The following is a 21,152-nucleotide window of genomic DNA, read 5'->3' on the forward strand; positions in this document are numbered from 1 at the left end:
TTGTGTGGTAAATTTGCTAAGCGTAATAATAACTAAAAGTTTGTCACACAAAACAGCTAAATTTTGAACGTTCTCAGAATTCGATGAAACTTGACCCAAACATTGGTGTAGATCCAAGAATTTGTGTGGTAAATTTGCTAAGCGTAATAATAACTACAGGTTTGTATAAAAGGAAAACAATCTTGCTTTAATAAAACCGTACAAACCGCTAAATTTTGAACGTTCTCGGAATTCAACAAAACTTGACCCAAACGTTGGTGTAGACCCAAGAATTTGTGTGGTAAATTTGCTACACGTAATAATAACTACAAGTTTGTACAAAAGGGAAAGAACCTTGCTTTAATAAAACCGCGCAGAACAGCTAAATTTTGAAAGTTCTCAGAATTCGACGAAACTTGACCCAAACGTTTGTCTAGACCAAAGAATTTGTTTAGTAAATTTGCTAAGTGTAATAATAACTACAAGTTTGTCACGCAAAACAGTTAAATTTTGAACGTTCTCAGAATTTGATGAAACTTGACCCAAATATTGGTCTAGACCCAAGAATTTGTATGGTAAATTTGCTAAGCGTAATAATAACTACAAATTTGTATAAAAGAAAAACAAACTTACTTTAATAAAACCGCGCAAAACACCTAAATTTTGAACGTTCTCAGAAATCGACGAAACATGACCCCAGACGTTGGTGTAGACCCAAGATTTTATGTGGTAAATTTGCAAAGCGTAATAATAACTTCAAGTTTGTATAAAAGGAAAACAAACTTGCTTTAATAAACCGCGCAAAATAGCTAAATTATGAACGTTCTCAGATTTCGACGAAACTTGACCCAAACATTTTTCTAGACCCAAGAATTTGTGTGGCAAATTTGCTAAGCATAATAATAACTACAAGTTTGTATAAAAGGGAAACAAACTTGCTTTAATAAAAATATACAACACAGTTGAATTTTGAACGTTGCCAGAATTCGACGAAACTTGACCCAAACGTTGGTCTAGTCACAAGAATTTGTGTGGTAAATTTGCTAAACGTAATAATAACTACAAGTTTGTATAAAAGGGAAGCAAACTTGATTTAATAAACCACGCAAAATAGCTAAATTTTGAACATTATCAGAATTCGACGAAACTTGACCCGACCGTTGGTCTAGACCTAAGAATTTGTGTCGTAAATTTGTTAAATGTAATAATAACTACAAATTTCTATAAAAGAAAAACAAACATGCTTTAATAAAACCGCACAAAATAGTTAAATTTTGAACGTTCTCATAATTCAATGAAACTTGACCCAAACGTGGGTCTAGACACGAGAAATTGTGTGGTAAATTTGCTAAGCGTAATAATAACTATAAGTTTGTCACGCAAAACACTTAAATTTAGAATGTTCTCAAAATTCGATGAAACTTGACCCAAACATTGGTCAAGACCCAAGAATTTGTGTGGTAAATTTTCTAAGCGTAATAATAACTACAAGTTTGTATAAAAAGAAAACATGCTTTAATAAAACCGCGCAAAACCGCTAAATTTTGAAAGTTCTCAGAATTCAACGAAACTTGACCCAAACGTTGATGTAGAAACAAGAATTTGTGTGTTAAATTTGCTAAACGTAATAATAACTACAAGTTTGTATAAAAGAAAAAGAAACTTGCTTTAATAAAACTGCGCAGAACAGCTAAATTTTGAAAGTTCTCAGAATTCGACGAAACATGACCCAAACGTTTGTCTAGAACCAAGAATTTGTTTTGTAAATTTGCTAAGCGTAATAATAACTACAAGTTTGTCATGCAAAACAGCTAAATTTCTAATGTTATCAGTATTCGATGAAACTTGACCCAAACGTTGGTCTAGACTCAAGAATTTGTATGGTAAATTTGGTAAGCGTAATAATAACTACAAGTTTATATAAAAGGAAAACGAACTTGCTTTAATAAAACCGCGCAAAACAACTAAATTTTGAACGTTCTTAGAATTCAACGAAACTTGACCCAGACGTTGGTGTGGACCCAAGAATTTATGTGGTAAATTGCAAATCGTAATAATAACTTCAAGTTTGTATAAAAGGAAAACAATCTTGCTTTAATTAAACCGCGCAAAACAGCTAAATTTTGAACGTTCATAGAATTCGACGAAACTTGACCAAACGTTAGTGTAGACCCAAGAATTTTTGTGGTAAATTTGCTAAGCGTAATAATAACTACAAGTTTGTATAAAAGGAAAACAAACTTGCTTTAATAAAAACCCGTAAAACAGCTAAATTTTGAACGTTCTCAGAGTTCGACTAAACTTGACCCAAACGTTGGTTTAGACCCAAGAATTTGTGTGGTAAATTTTCTAAGCGTAATAATAACTAGAAGTTTGTATAAAAGGGAAACAAACTTGCTTTAATAAAACCGTGTAAAACAGCTAAATTTTGAACAATCCATAATTCGGCGAAACTTGACCCAAACATTGGTTTAGAACTAAGAATTTGTGTAGTAAATTTGGTAAGCATTATAATAGCTACAAGTTTGTGTAAAAGGAAACAAATTTGCTTTAATAAAACTGCGCAAAACAACTAAAATTTGAACATTCACAGACTTCGACGAAACTTGACACGAATGTTGGTGTAGACCCAAAAAATTGTGTGGTAAATTTGCTAAGCGTAACAATAACTACAAATTTGTATAAAAGGGAAACAAACTTGCTTTAATAAACCGCGGAAAACAGCTAAAGTTTGAACGTTCACAGAATTCGACGAATCATGACCCAAATGTTGGTCTAGACCCAAGAATTTGTTTGGTAAATTTGCTAAGCGTAATAATAACTACAAGTTTGTATAAAAGGAAAACAACCTTGGTTTAATAAAACCGCGCAAAACAGCTAAATTTTGAACGTTCTCAGAATTCGACGAAACTTGACCCGAACATTGGTGTAGACCCAAGGATTTATGTTGTAAATTTACTAAGCATAATAATAACTACAAGATTGTATAAAAGGAAAACAAACTTGGTTCAATAAAACCGCGCAAAACAGCTAAATTATGAACGTTCTCAAAATTCAACAATACTTGACCCAAACATTGGTCTTGACCCAAGAATTTGTGTCGTAAATTTGGTAAGCGAAATAATAAATACAAGTTTGTATAAAAGGAAAACAAGCTTGTTTTAATAAAACCGCGAAAAACTGCTAAATTTTGAACGTTCTCAGAATTCGACTAAACTTGACCCAAACGTTGATCTGGACACAAGAATTTGTTTGTGGTAAATTTTTAATCGTAATAACTACAAGTTTGTATAAAAGGAACTCAAGCTTGCTTTAATAAACCGCGGAAAACAGCTAAATTTCAAATGTTCTCATAAGTCGACGAAACTTGACCCAAACATTGGTTTAGACCAAAAAAATTTGTGTCGTAAATTTGCTAAGCGTAATATTAACTACAAGTTTGTATAAAAGGGAAACAAACTTGGTTTATTAAAACCGCGCAAAACAACTAAATTTTGAACGTTCTCAGAATTCAACGAAACTTAACCCAAACGTTGGTCTAGACCCAAGAATTTGTGTGGTAAATTTGCTAAACGTAATAATAACTACAAGTTTGTATAAAAGGAAAACAAACTTGCTCTAATAAAACCGCGCAAAACAGATAAATTTTGATCGTTCTCAGAATTCGACGAAACTTGACCCAAGCGTTTGTGTAGACCTTAAAATTTGTGTGGTAAATTTGATAAGCGTAATAATAACTAAAAGTTTGTATAAAACGGAAACAAACTTATTTTAATAAAACCACGCAAAACAGCTAAATTTGAACGTTTTCCGAATTCGACAAATCTTGACCCAAATAATGGTGTAGACCCAATAATTTGTTTGGTAAATTTGCCGAGATTAATAATAACTACAAGTTTGTGTAAAAGGAAAACAAATTTTCTTTAATAAAACTGCGCAAAACAGCTAAATTTTGAACGTTCTCAGAATTCAACGAAACTTGACCCAAACGTTGGTGTAGACCCAAGAATTTCTGTGGTAAATTTGGCAACCGTAATAATAACTACAAGTTTGTATAAAAGGAAAACAAACTTGTTTTAATAAAAATCCGCAAGATTTTGAACGTTCTCAGAATTCGACTAAACTTGACCCAAACGTTTGTTTAGACCCAAGAATTTGTGTGGTAAATTTTCTAAGCGTAATAATAAGTAGAAGTTTGTATAAAAGGGAAACAAACTTGCTTTAATAAAACCGTGCAAAACAACTAAATTTTGAACATTCTCAGAATTCGACGAAACTTGACTCAAACGTTGGTCTAGACCCAAGAATTTGTGTGGTAAATTTTCTAAGCGTAATAATAACTAGAAGTTTGTATAAAAAGGAAACAAACTTGCTTTAATAAAAGCGCGCAAAACAGCTAAATTTTAAACATTCATACACTTCGACGAAACTTGACCCGAACGTTAGTGTAGACCCAAGAATTTTTGTAGTAAATTTGCTAAGCGTAACAATACTACGAATTTATATAAAAGGGAAACAAACTTGCTCTAATAAACCGCGGAAAACAACTAAATTTTGAACGTTCACAGAATTCGACGAAACTTGACCCAAACGTTGGTCTAGACCCAGGAATTTATTTGGTAAATTTGCTAATTGTAATAATAACTACAAGTTTGTATAAAAGGAAAACAATCTTAGTTTAATAAAACCGCGGAAACCAGCTAGATTTTGAACGTTCTCAGAATTCGACGAAACTTGACCCAAACATTGGTGTAGACCCAAGAATTTATGTTGTAAATTTGCTAAGCGTAATAATAACTACAAGACTGTATAAAAGTAAATCAAACTTGGTTTAATAAAACCGCGCAAAACAGCTAAATTATCAACGTTCTTAGAATTCAACGAAACATGACCCAAACATTGGGTTAAACCCAGGAATTTGTGTCGTAAATTTGGTAAGCGAAATAATAAATACAAGTTTGTATAAAAGGAAAACAAACTTGCTTTAATAAAACCGCGGAAAACTGCTAAATTTTGAACGTTCTTAGAATTCGACTAAACTTGACCCAAACGTTGATCTATACATAAGAATTTGTGTGTGGTAAATTTTCAAGCGTAATAATAACTACAAGTTTGTATAAAAGGAAATCAAACTTGCTTTAATAAACCGCGCAAAACAGCTAAATTTTAAACATTCTCTTAATTCGACGAAAGTTGACCGAAACGTTGGGTTAGACTAAAGAATTTGTGTGGTAAATTTGCTAAGCGTAATATTAACTACAAGTTTGTATAAAAGGGAAACAGACTTGGTTTATTAAAACCGTGCAAAACAGCTAAAGTTTGAACGTTCTCAGAATTCAACGAAACTTGACCCAAATGTTGGTCTAGACCCAATAATTTGTATGGTAAATAAACGTAATAATAAGTACAAGTTTGTATAAAAGGAAAATAAACTTGCTCTAATAAAACCGCGCAAAACAGCTAAATTTTGAACATTCTCAGAATTCGACGAAACTTGACCCAAACCTTGTTGTAGACCCAAGAATTTGTGTGGTAAATTTGCTAAGCGTAATAATAACTACAAGTTTGTATAAAACGGAAACAAACTTGCTTTCATAAAACCACGCAAAACAGCTAAATTTTGAATGTTTTCAGAATTCGACGAATCTTAACCCAAATATTGGTGTAAACCCAATAATTTGTATGGTAAATCTGCTGAGCTTAATAATAACTACAAGTTTGTGTAAAAGGAAAACAAACTTGCATTAATAAAACTGCGCAAAACAACTAAATTTTGAACGTTCTCAGAATTCAACGAAACTTCACCAGAACGTTGGTGTAGACCCTAGAATTTGTGTGGTAAATTTGCTAAACGTAATAATAACTACAAGTTTGTATAAAAGGGAAACAAACTTGCTATAATAAAAACCGCGCAAAACAACTAAATTTTGAACGTTCTCATAATTCGACGAAACTTGACCCAAACGCTTGTCTAGACCTAAGAATTTGTGTGGTTAATTTGCTAAGTGTAATAATAACTACAAGTTTGTATAAAAGGGAAACAAACTTGCTTTAATAAAACCGCGCAAAACAACTAAATTTTGGACGTTCTCAGAATTCGACGAAACTTGACCCAAATATTGGTCTAGACCCAAGAATTTGTGTAGTAAATTTGCTAAGCGTGATGATAACTACCAGTTTGTATAAAAAAAAAACAATCTTGCTTTATTAAAACCGCACGAAACAGCTAAATTTTGAACGTTCATAAAATTCGACGAAACTTGACCAAATGTTGGTGAAGATCCAAAAATTTCTGTGGTAAATTTGCTAAGCTTAATAATAACTACAAGTTTGTATAAAAGGGAAACAAACTTGCTTTAATAAACCTCACAAAACAACTAAATTTTGGACGTTCTCAGAATTCGACGAAACTTGACCCAAATGTTGGTCTAGACCCAAGAATTTGTGTAGTAAATTTGCTAAGCGTGATGATAACTACAAGTTTGTATAAAAGGAAAACAAACTTGCTTTAATAAACCACGCAAAACGACAAAATTTTGAACCTTTACAGAATTCAACTAAACTTGACCCTAATATTGATCTAGACCCAAGAATTTGTGTGGTAAATTTGCTAAGCGTAATAATAACTACAAGGTTGTATAAAAGGGAAACAAACTTGCTTTAATAAACCACAGAAAATAGCTAAATTTTAAATGTTTTCAAAATTCGACGAAACTTGACCCGAACATTGGTCTAGACCAAAGAATTTGTGTGGTAAATTTCCTAAGCATAATATTAACTAAAAGTTTGTATAAAAGGGAAACAAACTTGGTTTAATAAACCGCGCAAAACAGCTAAATTTTGAATTTTCTCAGAATTCAACGAAACTTGACCCAAACATTGGTGTAGACCCAAGAATTTCTGTTATAAATTTGCTAAGCGTATTAATAACTACAAGATTGTATAAAAGGAAAACAAACTTGGTTTGATAAAACCACGCAAAACAACTAAATTATGAACGTTCTTAGAATTCAACGAAACATTACCCAAACATTGGGCTAGACCCAAGAATTTGTGTCGTAAATTTGGTAAACGAAATAATAAATACAAGTTTGTATAAAAGGAAGACAAACTTGTTTTAATAAAACTGCGGAAAACTGCTAAATTTTGAACGTTCTTAGAATTCAACTAAACTTGACCCAAACGTTGATCTACACACAAGAATTTGTGTGTGGTAAATTTTCAAGCGTAATAATAACTACAAGTTTGTATAAAAGGAAATCAAACTTGCTTTAATAAACCACGCAAAACAGCTAAATTTTAAACGTTCTCTTAATTCGACGAAAGTTGACCCAAACGTTGGGTTAGACTAAAGAATTTTGTGGTAAATTTGCTAAGCGTAATATTAACTATAAGTTTGTATAAAAGGGAAATAGACTTGGTTTATTAAAACTGTGCAAAACAGCTAAATTTTGAACATTCTCAGAATTCAACGAAACTTGACCCAAACGTTGGTCTAGACCCAAGAATTTGTGTGGTAAATAAACGTAATAATAACTACAAGTTTGTATAAAAGGAAAACAAACTTGCTCTAATAAAACCGCGTAAAACAGCTAAATTTTGAACATTCTCATAATTCGACGAAACTTGACCCAAACATTGGTGTAGACCCAAGAATTTGTGTGGTAAATTCGCTAAGCGTAATAATAACTACAAGTTTGTATAAAACGGAAACAAACTTGTTTTAATAAAACCACGCAAAACAGCTAAATTTTGAAAGTTTTCAGAATTCGACGAATCTTCACCCAAATATTGGTGTAGACCCAATAATTTGTGTGGTAAATCTGCTGAGCTTAATAATAACTACAAGTTTGTGCAAAAGGAAAACAAACTTGCTTTAATAAAACTGCGCAAAACAGCTAAATTTTGAACGTTCTCAGAATTCAACGAAACTTGAACAGAACGTTGGTGTAGACCCTAGAATTTGTGTGGTAAATTTGCTAAATGTAATAATAACTACAAGTTTGTATAAAAGGGAAACAAACTTGCTATAATAAAACCGCGCAAAACAACTAAATTTTGAACGTTCTCATAATTCGACGAAACTTGACCCAAACGTTTGTCTAGACCAAAGAATTTGTGTGGTTAATTTGCTAAGCGTAATAATAACTACAAGTTTGTATAAAAGGGAAACAAACTTGCTTTAATAAAACCGCGCAAAACAACTAAATTTTGGACGTTCTCAGAATTCGACGAAACTTGACCCAAATATTGGTCTAGACCCAAGAATTTGTGTAGTAAATTTGCTAAGCGTGATGATAACTACCAGTTTGTATAAAAGGAAAACAATCTTGCTTTATTAAAACCGCACAAAACAGCTAAATTTTAAACGTTCATAAAATTCGACGAAACTTGACCAAACGTTGGTGTAGATCCAAAAGTTTCTGTGGTAAATTTTCTAAACGTAATGATGACTACAAGTTTGTATAAAAGGGAAACAAACTTGCTTTAATAAAACCTCGCAAAACAACTAAATTTTGGACGTTCTCAGAATTCGACGAAAATTGACCCAAACGTTGGTCTAGACCCAAGAATTGGTGTAGTAAATTTGCTAAGCGTGATGATAACTACAAGTTTGTATAAAAGGAAAACAAACTTGCTTTAATAAACCACGCAAAACAACAAAATTTTGAACGTTTACAGAATTCAACTATACTTGACCCAAATATTGATCTAGACCCAATAATTTGTGTGGTAAATTTGTTAAGCGTAATAATAACTACAAGGTTTTATAAAAGGGAAACAAACTTGCTTTAATAAACCACAGAAAACAGCTAAATTTTAAATATTTTTAAAATTCGACGAAACTTGACCCGCACATTGGTCTAGACCAAAGAATTTGTGTGGTAAATTTCCTAAGCGTAATATTAACTAAAAGTTTGTATAAAAGGGAAACAAACTTGGTTTAATAAAACCGCGCAAAACAGCTAAATTTTGAATGTTCTCAGAATTCGACGAAACTTGACCCAAACGTTGGTGTATACCCAAAAATTTGTGTGGTAAATTTGCAAAGCGTAATATTAACTACAAATTTATATAAAAGGGAAACAAACTTGCTTTAATAAACCACGCAAAACAGCTAAATTTTGAACGTTCTCAGAATTCGATGAAACTTGACCAAACGTTGGTGTAGACCCAAGTATTTATATAGTAAATTTGTTAAGCGTAATAATAACTACAAGTTTATATAAAAGAAAAACAAACTTGCTTTAAAAAAACCGCTCAAAACAGTTAAATTTAGCTCCTTTTGCACGGTTTTATTAAAGCAAATTTGTTTCTCTTTTATAGTAACTTCAAGTAATTATTACACTTAGCAAATTTACCATACAAATGCATGGGTTTAGACCTACGTTTGTGTCAAGTTTCATGGAATTCCCAGAACGTCCAAAATTTAGTGGTTTTATACGATTTTGTTAAAGCAACTTTATTTCCCTTTTATACTAACTCATAGTTATTATTACGTTTAGCTAATTTACCACACAAATGCATGGCTCTAGACCTAATTTTGGATCAAGTTTCGTGAAATTCTGAGAACGCTAAAAAATTTAACTGTTCTGCATGGTTTTATTAAAACAAGTTTGTTTCTCTTCCATACTAACTTGTAGTTTAATCCGCTTAGCAAATTTACCACACAAATGCTGGGTCTAGACCTACGTTTAGGTCATGTTTTTTGGAATTATGAGAACATTTAAAATTTAGCTGTTTTGCACGGTTTTAGTAAAGACAGTTTGTTTTCGTTTCAAATGTACTTGTATTTATTATTACGCTTAGCAAATTTACCACAAAAATGCATGGGTCTAGACCTACATTTGGGTCAAGTTCCGTCGAATTCTAAGAACGTTCAAAATTTAGCTGTTTTGCACAGTTTTATTAAAACAAATTTGTTTCCCTTTTATACTAACTTGTAGCTATTATTACGTTTGTAGCTATTATGTACCACTCCCAATGCATGGGTCTAGACCTACGTTTGGATCAATTTCTGTGGAATTTGAGAACGTTCAAAATTTAGCAGTTTTGCATGGTTTCTTTAAAGATAGTTTGTTTCCCTTACAAACAAACTTCTAGTTATTATTAGGCTTTGCAAATTTACCACACCAATGCATGGGTCTAGACCTATGGTTGGGTCATGTTTCGTGGAATTCTGAGAACATTCAAAATTTAGTTGTTTTGCACTGTTTTATTAAACTAAGTTTGTTTCCCCTTTTATACTAACTTGTAGTTATTATTACGCTTAGCAAATTTACCACACAAATTCATGTGTCTAGACCTACATTTGGTTAAAATTTCGTGGAAATATGACAATGTTCAAAATTTAGCTTTTTTGCTCGATTTTATTAAAGAGTTTGTTTCCCTTTTATACTAGCTTGTAGATATTATTACGCTTAGCAAATTTACAAAAGAAGCACATGGGGCTACACCTACGTTTAGGTCAAGTTTCGTAGAATACTGAGAACGTTCAAAATTTAGTTGTTTTGCACGGTTTTCTTAAATCAAGTTTATTTCCCTTTTATGCTAACTTTTAGTTATTATTACGCTTAGCAAATTTACCACACAAATGCATGGGTCTAGACCTACGCTTGGGTAAAGTTTCGTGGAATTCAGAGAACGTCCAAAATTTAGTTGTTCTGTATGATTTTGTTAAAGCATGTTTGTTTCCCTTTTCTACTGACTTATAGTTATTATTACGCTTAGTAAATTTACCACATAAAATGCAGGGGTCTAGACCTACGTTGAGGTCAATCTTGTGGAATTCTGAGAACGTTTAAAATTTAGCTATTTTGCACGGTTTTATTAAAGAATGTTTGTTTCCGTTTTCAAATGATGCTTAGCAAATTTACCACAAAAGTGCATGGCTCTAGACCTACGTTTGGGTCAGGTTTTCCAAATTTAGCTGTTTCGCACATTTTATTAAAACAAATTTATTTCCCTTTTATACTAACTTGTACTTATTATTACGCATTGCAAATTTACCACCCCAATGCAAGGGTTTAGACTGACGTTTAGGTCAAGTTTCGTGGAATTTTGAGAACCTTTAAAATTTAGCTGTTTTGCACGTTTTATAAAAACAAATTTGTTTCCTTTTTATACTAACGTTTTATTAAAACAAATTTTTTCCATTTTATACTAACTTGTATTTATTATAACGTTTAGCAAATTTACCACAAAAATGCATGGGTCTAGACCTATGTTTAGGTCAAGTTTCGTCGAATTCTGAGAATGTTCAAAATTTAGTTGTTTTGCACGTTTTATTAAAATAAATATGTTTTCCTTTTATACTAACTTGTAGCTATTATTACGCTTAGCAAATGTACCACCCCAATGCATGGGTCTAGACCTACGTTTGGATCAAGTTTTATGGAATTCTGAGAACGTTCAAAATTTAGCTTTTTTGCACGGTTTTATTAAAACAAGTTTGTTTCTCTTCCATATCAACTTGTAGTTATTATTAGGCTTAGCACATTTATCACACAAATGCATAGGTCTAGACCTACATTTAGGTCAAGTTTTCTATAATTCTGAGAATGTTTAAATTTTAGCTGTTTTGCATAGTTTTATTAAAGAAACTTTGTTACCGTTTTCAAACGAACTTGTATTTACTATTACGTTTAGCAAATTTACCACAAAACTGCATGGGTCTAGACCTACGTTCGGGTCAAGTTTTTCTTAGAATTCTGAGAACGTTCAAAATTTAGCCGTTCTCAATGTTTTATTAAAATAAATTTGTTTTCGTTTTATACTGACTTGTAGTTATTATTACGCTTAGAAAATTTACCACCCCAATGCATAAGTTTAGACCTACGTTTGGGTCAAGTTTTGTGGAATTCTGATAACGTTTAAAATTTAACTGTTTTGCGCGTTTTGTTAAAACAAATTTGTTTCCCTTCTATACTAACTTGTAGTTAATATTACACTTAGCTAATTTACCACACAAATGCATGGATCTAGACCTACGTTTGGGTCAAGTTTTGTGGAATTCTAAGAACGTTCAAAATTTAGCTGTTCTGCACCATTTTATTAAACATAGTTTGTTCCCCTTTCAAACAAACTTCTAGTTATTATTAGGCTTAGCAAATTTACCACACCAATGCATGGGTCTAGACCTACGTTTGGGTCAAGTTTCGTGGAATTCTGAGAACGTTCAAAATTTAGTTGTTTTGCACGGTTTTATTAAAGCAAGTTTGTTTCCTTTTTATACAAACTTGTAGTTATTGCTACACTTAGAAAATTTACGACCCCAATGCATGGGTTTAGACCTACGTTTGGGTCAAGTTTCGTGGAATTATGAGACCGTTCAAAATTTAGCTGTTTTGCACGGTTCTATTAAAACAATTTTGTTTCTCTTTTATACTCACTTGTAGTTATTATTACGATTATCAAATTTGCCACACAAATGCATCGGTCTAAACATACATTTGGGTCAAGTTTCGTGGAATTATTAGAACGTTCAAAATTTAGCTGTTTTGCATAGTTCTATTAATGCAAGTTTATTTCTCTTTTATACTAACTTGTAGTTATTAATACACTTAGCAAATTTACGAAACAAATGCACGGGTCTATACCTACATTTGGGTCAAGTTTCGTGGAATTCTGAGAACGTGCAAAATTAGCTGTTTTGCACGGTTTTATTAAAGCAAATTTGTTTTCCTTTCATAGTAACTTGTAGTTATTATTACGATTAGCAAATTTACCACACAAATGCATGGGTCTAGACCTATGTTTGGGTCAAGTTTCGTGCAATTCTGAGCACGTTCAAATTTAGCTGTTTTGCACAGTTTTATTAATGCAAGTTTGTTTTCCTTTTATACTAACTTGTACTTATTTTTACGCTTTTCAAATTTACCATACAAATGCATGGGTCTAGACCTACGTTTGGGTCAAGTTTCATTGAATTCTGATAACATTCAAAATTTAGTTGTTTTGCAAGATTTTATTAAAGGAAGTTTGTTTCCCTTTTATACTAACTTGTAGTTATTATTACGCTTAGCAAATTCCCAACACAAATGCATGTGTACAGACCTACGTTTGGTTAAAGTTTCATGGAATTTTGAGAAGGTTCAAAATTTATCTCTTTTGCATGGTTTTATTAAAGCAAGTTTGTTTTTTGTTTTATACTAACTTGTAGTTATTATTACGATTAGCAAATTTACTACACAAATGCATGTTTCTAGACCTATGTTTGGTTAAAGTTTTATGGCTATAGTTAGCACTTTATAAGTTGGATGGCATTGACGAATTCTGCTAAAGTTGAGGCTGTGGCATTCTCACAATCTCACAAATGTAAAATTCTAATTATATTTAGAAAGAAGTATTTCATAAAATAATTAATTTTATTATAAAAACAAGTATTTAATGAAATCATTTGCCCCTTGAGAAAAAGAGAGTTTGTAATTGATATAAACAAATAAAAATAAAATCACTATATCTATAAAATAATAATCAATTATTTAACGAACGTCAATTAAACATACAAAAGATATTTTTAGGTATCAAAATTAAAGAATTTTCTTTTCTCATTTAAAAATAAAATGACTAATTTTATAAACAATACAAAACCTAGGGGAGGCAATAATAATTTGGGTAGAATGATGGAGTGCCATGTGAAAGTTTGGTGAATTTGTACAATATTTTTACTATTATTAAATTCCTCCTAATCCGAGTCAAGATTTTGTCTTTTGATGCCTCCTTTCTGTTTCACATGAAATTTTCAAAAAAACCTTGAAAATGCAAGTTGCCAAACTCCCAAGCGTATGCACCATCATTGTCTAGCCAAATTCTCTCTCTATTTTCCTGCGCAAAGGCAACGAGCTCCATTAAATTCACTTCATTTTAGTTAATTCAATACAGAACTACACCTACATTTTTCTCAGTGCCTCTGACGCCTACTTCACCAAGCCACAACGAGGTGCGGTGAGACCTCCTTCTCCATTAGAAAACAAGTTGTGATTTCTTTATTGGTTTGGAAGCACGACGGGCATGGTCATCACGTGTTTTTCTTGTGTGTCACTAATCTTACCTACGCGTGTTTTTTATCGTGTGTTGCTAATCAAGAGTTGTGGAATCTTGTTTCTAGATTTCTTTTTTTCATTTTTATTTTTCATTTCCGTGAGGTGTTGGGGTTTCACATCCTTTATGCCACTTAACGACCTTTATGATACAAGCCGAGGTTTTATAGTCATTGACATCTGTGTGATTCAAGCTGAGATTGTTGTCTACAGAGCTACGGACCAATATTTATATAATTCAAAAAGGGAACCTAGTTATGTTGGACTTAAGAACCAAGGAACCACCTACTATATGAACTCTCTTCTACAGATGTTGTTCAATATTCCCTATTTCAGAAAGGTTAAGGATCTCATTCCAAGGACTATCTGGTTGTATATCATGATTTGTTTTCATGCATGGAAGTTTCTTAGGAAATTGATGATATCTTTGATTCTTATTTAGGTTGTTTACCACATGACAACTAGTGTTAATGATGAACCATCGATAAGTATACCTATGGCCCTACAAAGCTTATTTTACAAGCTTCAACACAGTGAAAGCAGTGTTGCAACAAAAGATTTGACAAGATCCTTTGGGTGGGATATACATGATGTACACGAACTCAACAGAGTCCTATGTGAGAAGTTTGAAGAAAAAATGAAGGTCCAATAGAAATAGAGTACTACTGTCAATTTGATTAAAAACTTTTGAATTCTTCTTAACTAATTGTTATGCTCTTACCATTATTAGAAAACTGTTGTGGAAGGTGCTATACAACACTTATTTGAAGGGCACCACAACAACTAACTTGAATGCATCAATGTTGATTACAAGTCTAGTAGACAGGAGTCCTTCTATGGTACTTGTAGTTAATCTATTTAGTGCTTAGGCTTTCAATTCATTTTATAAATTTTTGTGTCCTCTATGATGTCTATGCTTCGTTTGATAAGTATGTTGCAGTTGAACATCTCGATGGTTATAACAGATATCATCCTGGGAAATATTTGCAGGTGAGTAGGCTAACTTAATTTACTTGTTAGTTTGGTTATATATATAAAGGTAAGTAATTATAAAGAGCCTCCTGAAGTTTTACAAAATTGAAATTACCTCCTTGTTATTTGAAAATTTATGAATACTACCTGCTTTTAACGTCCAACAAATAATTAACATATTTCATTAGACCTCATTCGGTTTCAATCAATTTTTTTATGGTGCTTAGATCAAAATACTCTTATGGACTATGAAATCTTTTATTTATTTTTAAAAATATTGAAACTTTTTTTATAAGCTTGAAGGGCAAGAAGAACATTTAACCTTGTCAACTTATTTAATTATTTGTCAAAAAGAAAAAAAAGCAAAGAAAAAGTAGATATTTTTTCGGCCTCCATCCAAGGATTACATAAATTCATCAAACATTAGGGATACAAGTAATTTTTCAAACAACAATGGTATTTATAATTATGAAAAACCTTAAGAGGTCATTCCAATTTATCCTAAATATAATGATTCTTTTGTCAGGAGGACATGCTTGTTTTTCTTTAGACTTTTATTCCTTAGCATATTATTTGAGTCTTGTCAAAGGACCACCTTAAGATTGATGATTTTCTTATTTCAGGATGCTAAGAAAGGGGTCTTGTTTACTGACTTCCCACCAGTGCTCTAGCTTCACTTAATACTATTTGAATACGAGTATGTTCGGGATGGTATGGTAAAGGTTAGTAGTTAAACTTCTCTTCCAACTTATGAGATGCATGATTTGAAAATTTTTGTTATCATACTGTACTGGTGAATACAATGTAAAGATTAGAGCAAAAAGTGTACAAATGGGCTAAGTCTTACCTCTATCTGTGTGCAGCTTAAGAAGATTGGTTAGATAATAGCTTTGTTCTTGTTCTATAACATATATTACTATCAAGATTGCAAGTTAGACAAGTTTTCTCTTACTAGAAGCAAATACAATAAAAAATAGCCTTCTTATGATAGTCAAATTTATTGCTTGGGTATGTCCTACCAAGACTAATGACTAACATCCCATAGCCTAAACTGAAATTTTGGTCTTCATGTTAGAGGATGGCACTTTTACGACACCCAAATATGGAGGTGGTAATTTAGCGACATTAACTATTATTATTTGTACAATTTCAGGACTTTAGCAATCAAAGTCCCCAAATTTGATCGGAATATGCTAAGGGTATGTCTTTTGGGGTTTTCAAAAAGGGGATTTATCTGACTAAACAAAATAAAAAAAATAAAATAAATTATGTGCCATAAAGAGTGTTCTGGCTACCTATTGAATCTTTGACTAATTAGTGCATTAATAGTCATATCCAAGTTGGGTTTCGGGTAATATGAATGATTTTTTATTTGATGTTGATCACATGTAGATAAATGACTGCTATGAGTTTCCTCTTGAACTTGATCTAGATAGAGATAATGGAAGATACTTGTCACCTGAGGCTAATAGAAGAGTGCACAACCTCTATACACTTCATAAGTTAGTAAATAGAAGTTTCCACCACCCCATTTTGATTTGTTCGGCAAGTAGAAGGTTTTTTTTTTCTTTTTGGTTTTGGCTTTAACACCTGCAATATTTGTATGGCAAATCCTTTCTTTATACTTTATTTAGCTTTAATGCAATTTCCATCCTGTATCTTTTGCATTATGATAGTTTAGTCTTTTATTTTTCCAGTGTAGCAAATATGTCATGTAAACTTGTAATTTTTTTCAATTCTGGTCCTTCAATGAGTTTGTAAATGTTGCCAGAGAAAAACATATTCCTCACACATGCTTCTTCTTTAATTTGGACTTTGGCTTCCATTGGTATGGACCAAAATTGTAAAAAATTTGAAAGTTATAGGACCTATTTTGCAAGTCTAGTAAGATAAAGAACTAAAATGTCAAAATTCAAAAAATATAGGACAAAACTTTTGTTCCAGCAAAAATTGAGCATTGGGATTATTTTCTTATTCAAATTGCAACATCTCTAAATTTTCTTATTCTTCACACTTGCAAAACTTTAGGTTACATTTTCATTCTGATTATTTTCATTCTTAGCAGTGTTTTGGTCCATAGTGGTGGTGTGAATGGTGGACACTGTTATGCTTTCATAGGGCCAACTCTATCCAACCAGTGGTATTGAGTTAGTTATGGAATTTAATCGATAAAAAAATTGCATATCTATATTTGTAAATCTTCTTTAGCTTTGTATTGTTTGAGAAGCTTAAACTTAACTAGCTTCATTTGACACACTATGTTTTTATTAGGCCATTGACTAATGCTTTTTAGGAAAAAATTGATTTCACATCCTACAAGTTAGCCTCTTTGCGATTTTGGTACACTATTATTTTTTTATGAAATAAATTTAATAGAATTAAGGCTTGGCATGCAAATTGCAAACTTTTTGGATTTATGGTGATTTCGAAAATAATGGGATCAAATATTGCCAAAGACTAACTTGTGAGACGTAAGGAAAAATTGCATTTTTTGTCCTATATGTTAGAGCCTTTTTCACTTTAGTCATTTATTGCGATTTCTCACATTGTATCTCACAAGTTGAAAATTTTCTCAATTTTGAATCCTTAAGTATATTTTTCGTCCAATAATTAATGTAATCCTCATAATTCCCCTTAGAATCAAATAATTAATGTAACCCTCATAATCCCCCTTAAAAACCTTCTAACAACTCCATTAATTAGTGGATGAAAAAGTATGATGAGGACTAAAAATGAGAAAATTTTGAAATTATGGGATGCAATGTGAGAGAATGACAAGAAATGGGACTATTTGGAAAAGGCCCAAACATATGGGACCAAAAATGCTATTTTCACGAGATGTAGAAATGCAAATTTTCTACTTTTAGCAATAGATTACATGTAGATCTCTCGTTGCAAACTACATAAAGAAAATCATTCTGAATGGTTTCAGGTATAAATTTGATGATGAACGAGTGGCAAAAGAAGACATAATAAAGGTTTTAGACGAGCATTATGGAGGTGAAGAAGAAGTAAGTTTTCCTTTCATTTTTCCTGCTTTTGTTAAAACTTGTTGATACTTTCTTACCTTTTCATTTATGTCTTGATAGCATGTAATGACGTTAAATCCAGATAATGCCCCCCTCAAGTTTACGAGGCAGTCTAATGCCTATATGTTGGTGTACATACGTGAAAGTGACAAGGATAAAATAATGTGCGACATTGATGACAGAGATAAGATCTAGAAGCATAAGATGCTTCAATTAAATTTAGCCAAACACCCTCTAAGTTTCTTTTATAAAAGCAAAAATGACTTGAGCTGATTTTGATCAAACCTTAAGATCAAAATCAGCTCAAGTCATTTTTGCTTTTATAAAAGAAACTTAGAGGGTGTTTGGCTAAATTTAATTGAAGCATCTTATGCTTCTAGATCTTATTAGATATCTTATGCTTCTAGATCTTATTAGATATTTTCAGATTTTATCGATATTTATTCTTAATTTAAAAATAAGTTCTTAAATTATTTGGATAAATATGATTCTTGAGCTTGTATGACGTTAGAGTGTTAGATATAATAAGCTTAATTATATTTTATAAACCATATTTTGACCGTTTTTGCATGTTGGGATCTAAATTTTTTTTGTGTCAATTTACCATCTTAACTTTACAAAATTTTACACTTTGTCATTTATAACTATTTCTCAACCAAGTTTTTTATCGAAAAAACATCACATGGAGTGCGCATGTGATGTTTAAGGGTTATGTGATGTGATATTAAAATCAATAAAACGACAACATATATGGCCAAGTGTTGTCGCATAACATAGCGTTATATGATTTTTAACTGTTGCAATGTTTACGTTAAAACAGGTGAAACTTTCTCGTGCCAATGCAGAGCTCAAGTTGCTGGAAGTATTCTCGCACAAGATCTATAAGGTCCTGAATTATTGCATCTTCTTTTTATTTCATTCATTAGTTTCATAATATTAATATCAAAATAATATGATTCTAAACTTTTACTTAATAATCCAACTTAAATAGTTAAATTCAATTTATTTTACACTGAAAAATCTTGTATGGGTTGACTACACACAAATTGCACGTGTCGGAGATATGCACTCTGACTTGGAAGTTGAGTCTCAGTACTTCCTAGGTTTTTTTATTTTGCCCATGTGGTCTTCACTTAGTAAATTGTATGTTGTGTTTCCAAATGGATGTTAGAAATTCCTTATGTCTAGCCTTCTATGCTTATTTTTTCAAGTTGCTGAAACTTGAAAAACCTACAAATATATCCTAACAGTGATAAGATCGCAGCATAAAATGACAATCGCTGGACGTTACAAGCAAAGGAGGTCTGTTTCTATCTCTATACATATGTGTGTCAATGTATATAAATGCTTGTATTTTACTAATTGCTTTCCATGTTAGTACCGTGTCTTTGATAGGCTACGACACTTTTTCGTTTAAAATTGGTTTCCCCATATGTTCATCTTTAATATCAACAATTTCTCCACTTCTATAATTTCTCATTACAGATTCAAGAGGAAAAGAAATTTCTTGGCCCAAGTAAATGTTTGATTTATGTGTGTCACCTCATGCATAAGGATGCTCAAAATGAAAATGAAAATGATGGTATGATGCTTATGTGGTTAGGCATGCTGGAACTTCTACTTTCTGCTTGAATCTTCTCCAATTTATGTAGTGGAGAAAATTGCTTTTCTGTAGCATAGTCAAGCAGAATACTTGGAGGACTCAGATACTTTGTTCATCCATTTCTAGGTCTAACTCACTATCTCACACAGACACACTCTGACAATATTTATATGCAGATGCGCTTAAATTTCATAATATGTTTTGACTCTACAGAGAAGCAGTATTTCTGTTTCTTGGGAGCAATATCTTAGACTGGAACACGTTAACAATACCCCTAGAAGGCCTCCTACAACAAATCAGGTAATCTATACCTTGTTTTATTTATTTATTTTTTAATAAATTTGATTTTGTTGCTCGATGTTGATAATCTTGTTGAACGTTTAACACTATGTTTGGATATAGAGAGAGAAAAACAAAGATAAATAACTATGTGTTAGAGATAGTGTGTATGTTTGGATTTATTTTTAGAGATAATATAAAATAAGTATGGTATGTTTGGTATTGTTTAATACGAGACAAAAACTACTGTTCATTGTTATATCATGTTTCTTTTATATATATTTATATATATGTATGAGTATGTATATAATGTTCTTAGTTGTAGGGCCTATTATTAGTGTAGACATATTTTCACAAAAAACAAATGAGGCACAATTTCAAAAAATCTCAAAACACCACCAAAACTTCCAAAACAAATCAAGGCAAACATTGTCCATGTTTTGGCCCATCTCGGAGATGAAGCAAAATTGAAACCAAATATTATGTAAAAATTTCATTTCATGTTGCATGTCCTTTTAGTTATAAACTGAACAAATTAGTTGATTGCTATTTGATGAGCCCTGACCCTTACGTGCAAAAAGAATACTTAATATGGCATGCTATAGAACACAAGATGTACCTTAGTTGCTCTAAAAACAAAAATAAGGCATGCAACGTATTGAGTTTACGAATTCATGACATATATTTGTTTTCTATCTACAGTTGCAGTGATATGTTTTGTTTTTTATAAGAATAGTTCTAACTAAGATCTGCAATGACCACTTCTTTTCATTATCGCACCTCACATAACAAGCCTTCGAGGATATACAATTAGGAGTGTGGCCGCCAGTGGGGTCCTTACATAGCCAGATCTTGAAAAATCATAAGTAAAACATTGGGGAAAATGCAAGCAACCCCTTGTGATATCGCAAATGAGCAAATTACCCCTTTATGAAAAAAATAAATAGCGATTTGACTCGCCATAATTTTTCTACTAGACCTGTTTGTGTCTTTTGTTGTAAAAGAGTAGTACTCCTTGTTTACTGTTGCTCTATTTGTAAAGGAGTAGTACTCCTTATTTATGGCTTTGTTAGAAATTCTAGAAAGGTAACTCTTTTCACTGTAACTATTTTGTGCATTTTAATATAAAAGGACTGGGGACTCAGAAATACTCCCCCCACCTCTAGGTGGTTTTTGTTAAAAAAAAAATAGCGATTTCCTCCCTGTATTTTAAAATACAATAATTTACCTCCTTATGTCTTTTAAAAT

The 21,152-nt window shown here is 31.8% G+C and overlaps 1 pseudogene; it reads left to right on the forward strand.

Annotated features, from left to right (window-relative positions):
- Positions 1-20,615, forward strand: part of LOC105179948 — a 43,023-nt pseudogene extending 22,408 nt beyond the window's left edge.
- Positions 20,616-21,152: the final 537 nt, after the last annotated feature.

Source organism: Sesamum indicum, unplaced genomic scaffold, assembly GCF_000512975.1.
Source record: "Sesamum indicum cultivar Zhongzhi No. 13 unplaced genomic scaffold, S_indicum_v1.0 scaffold00247, whole genome shotgun sequence".
NCBI lineage: Eukaryota > Viridiplantae > Streptophyta > Magnoliopsida > Lamiales > Pedaliaceae > Sesamum > Sesamum indicum.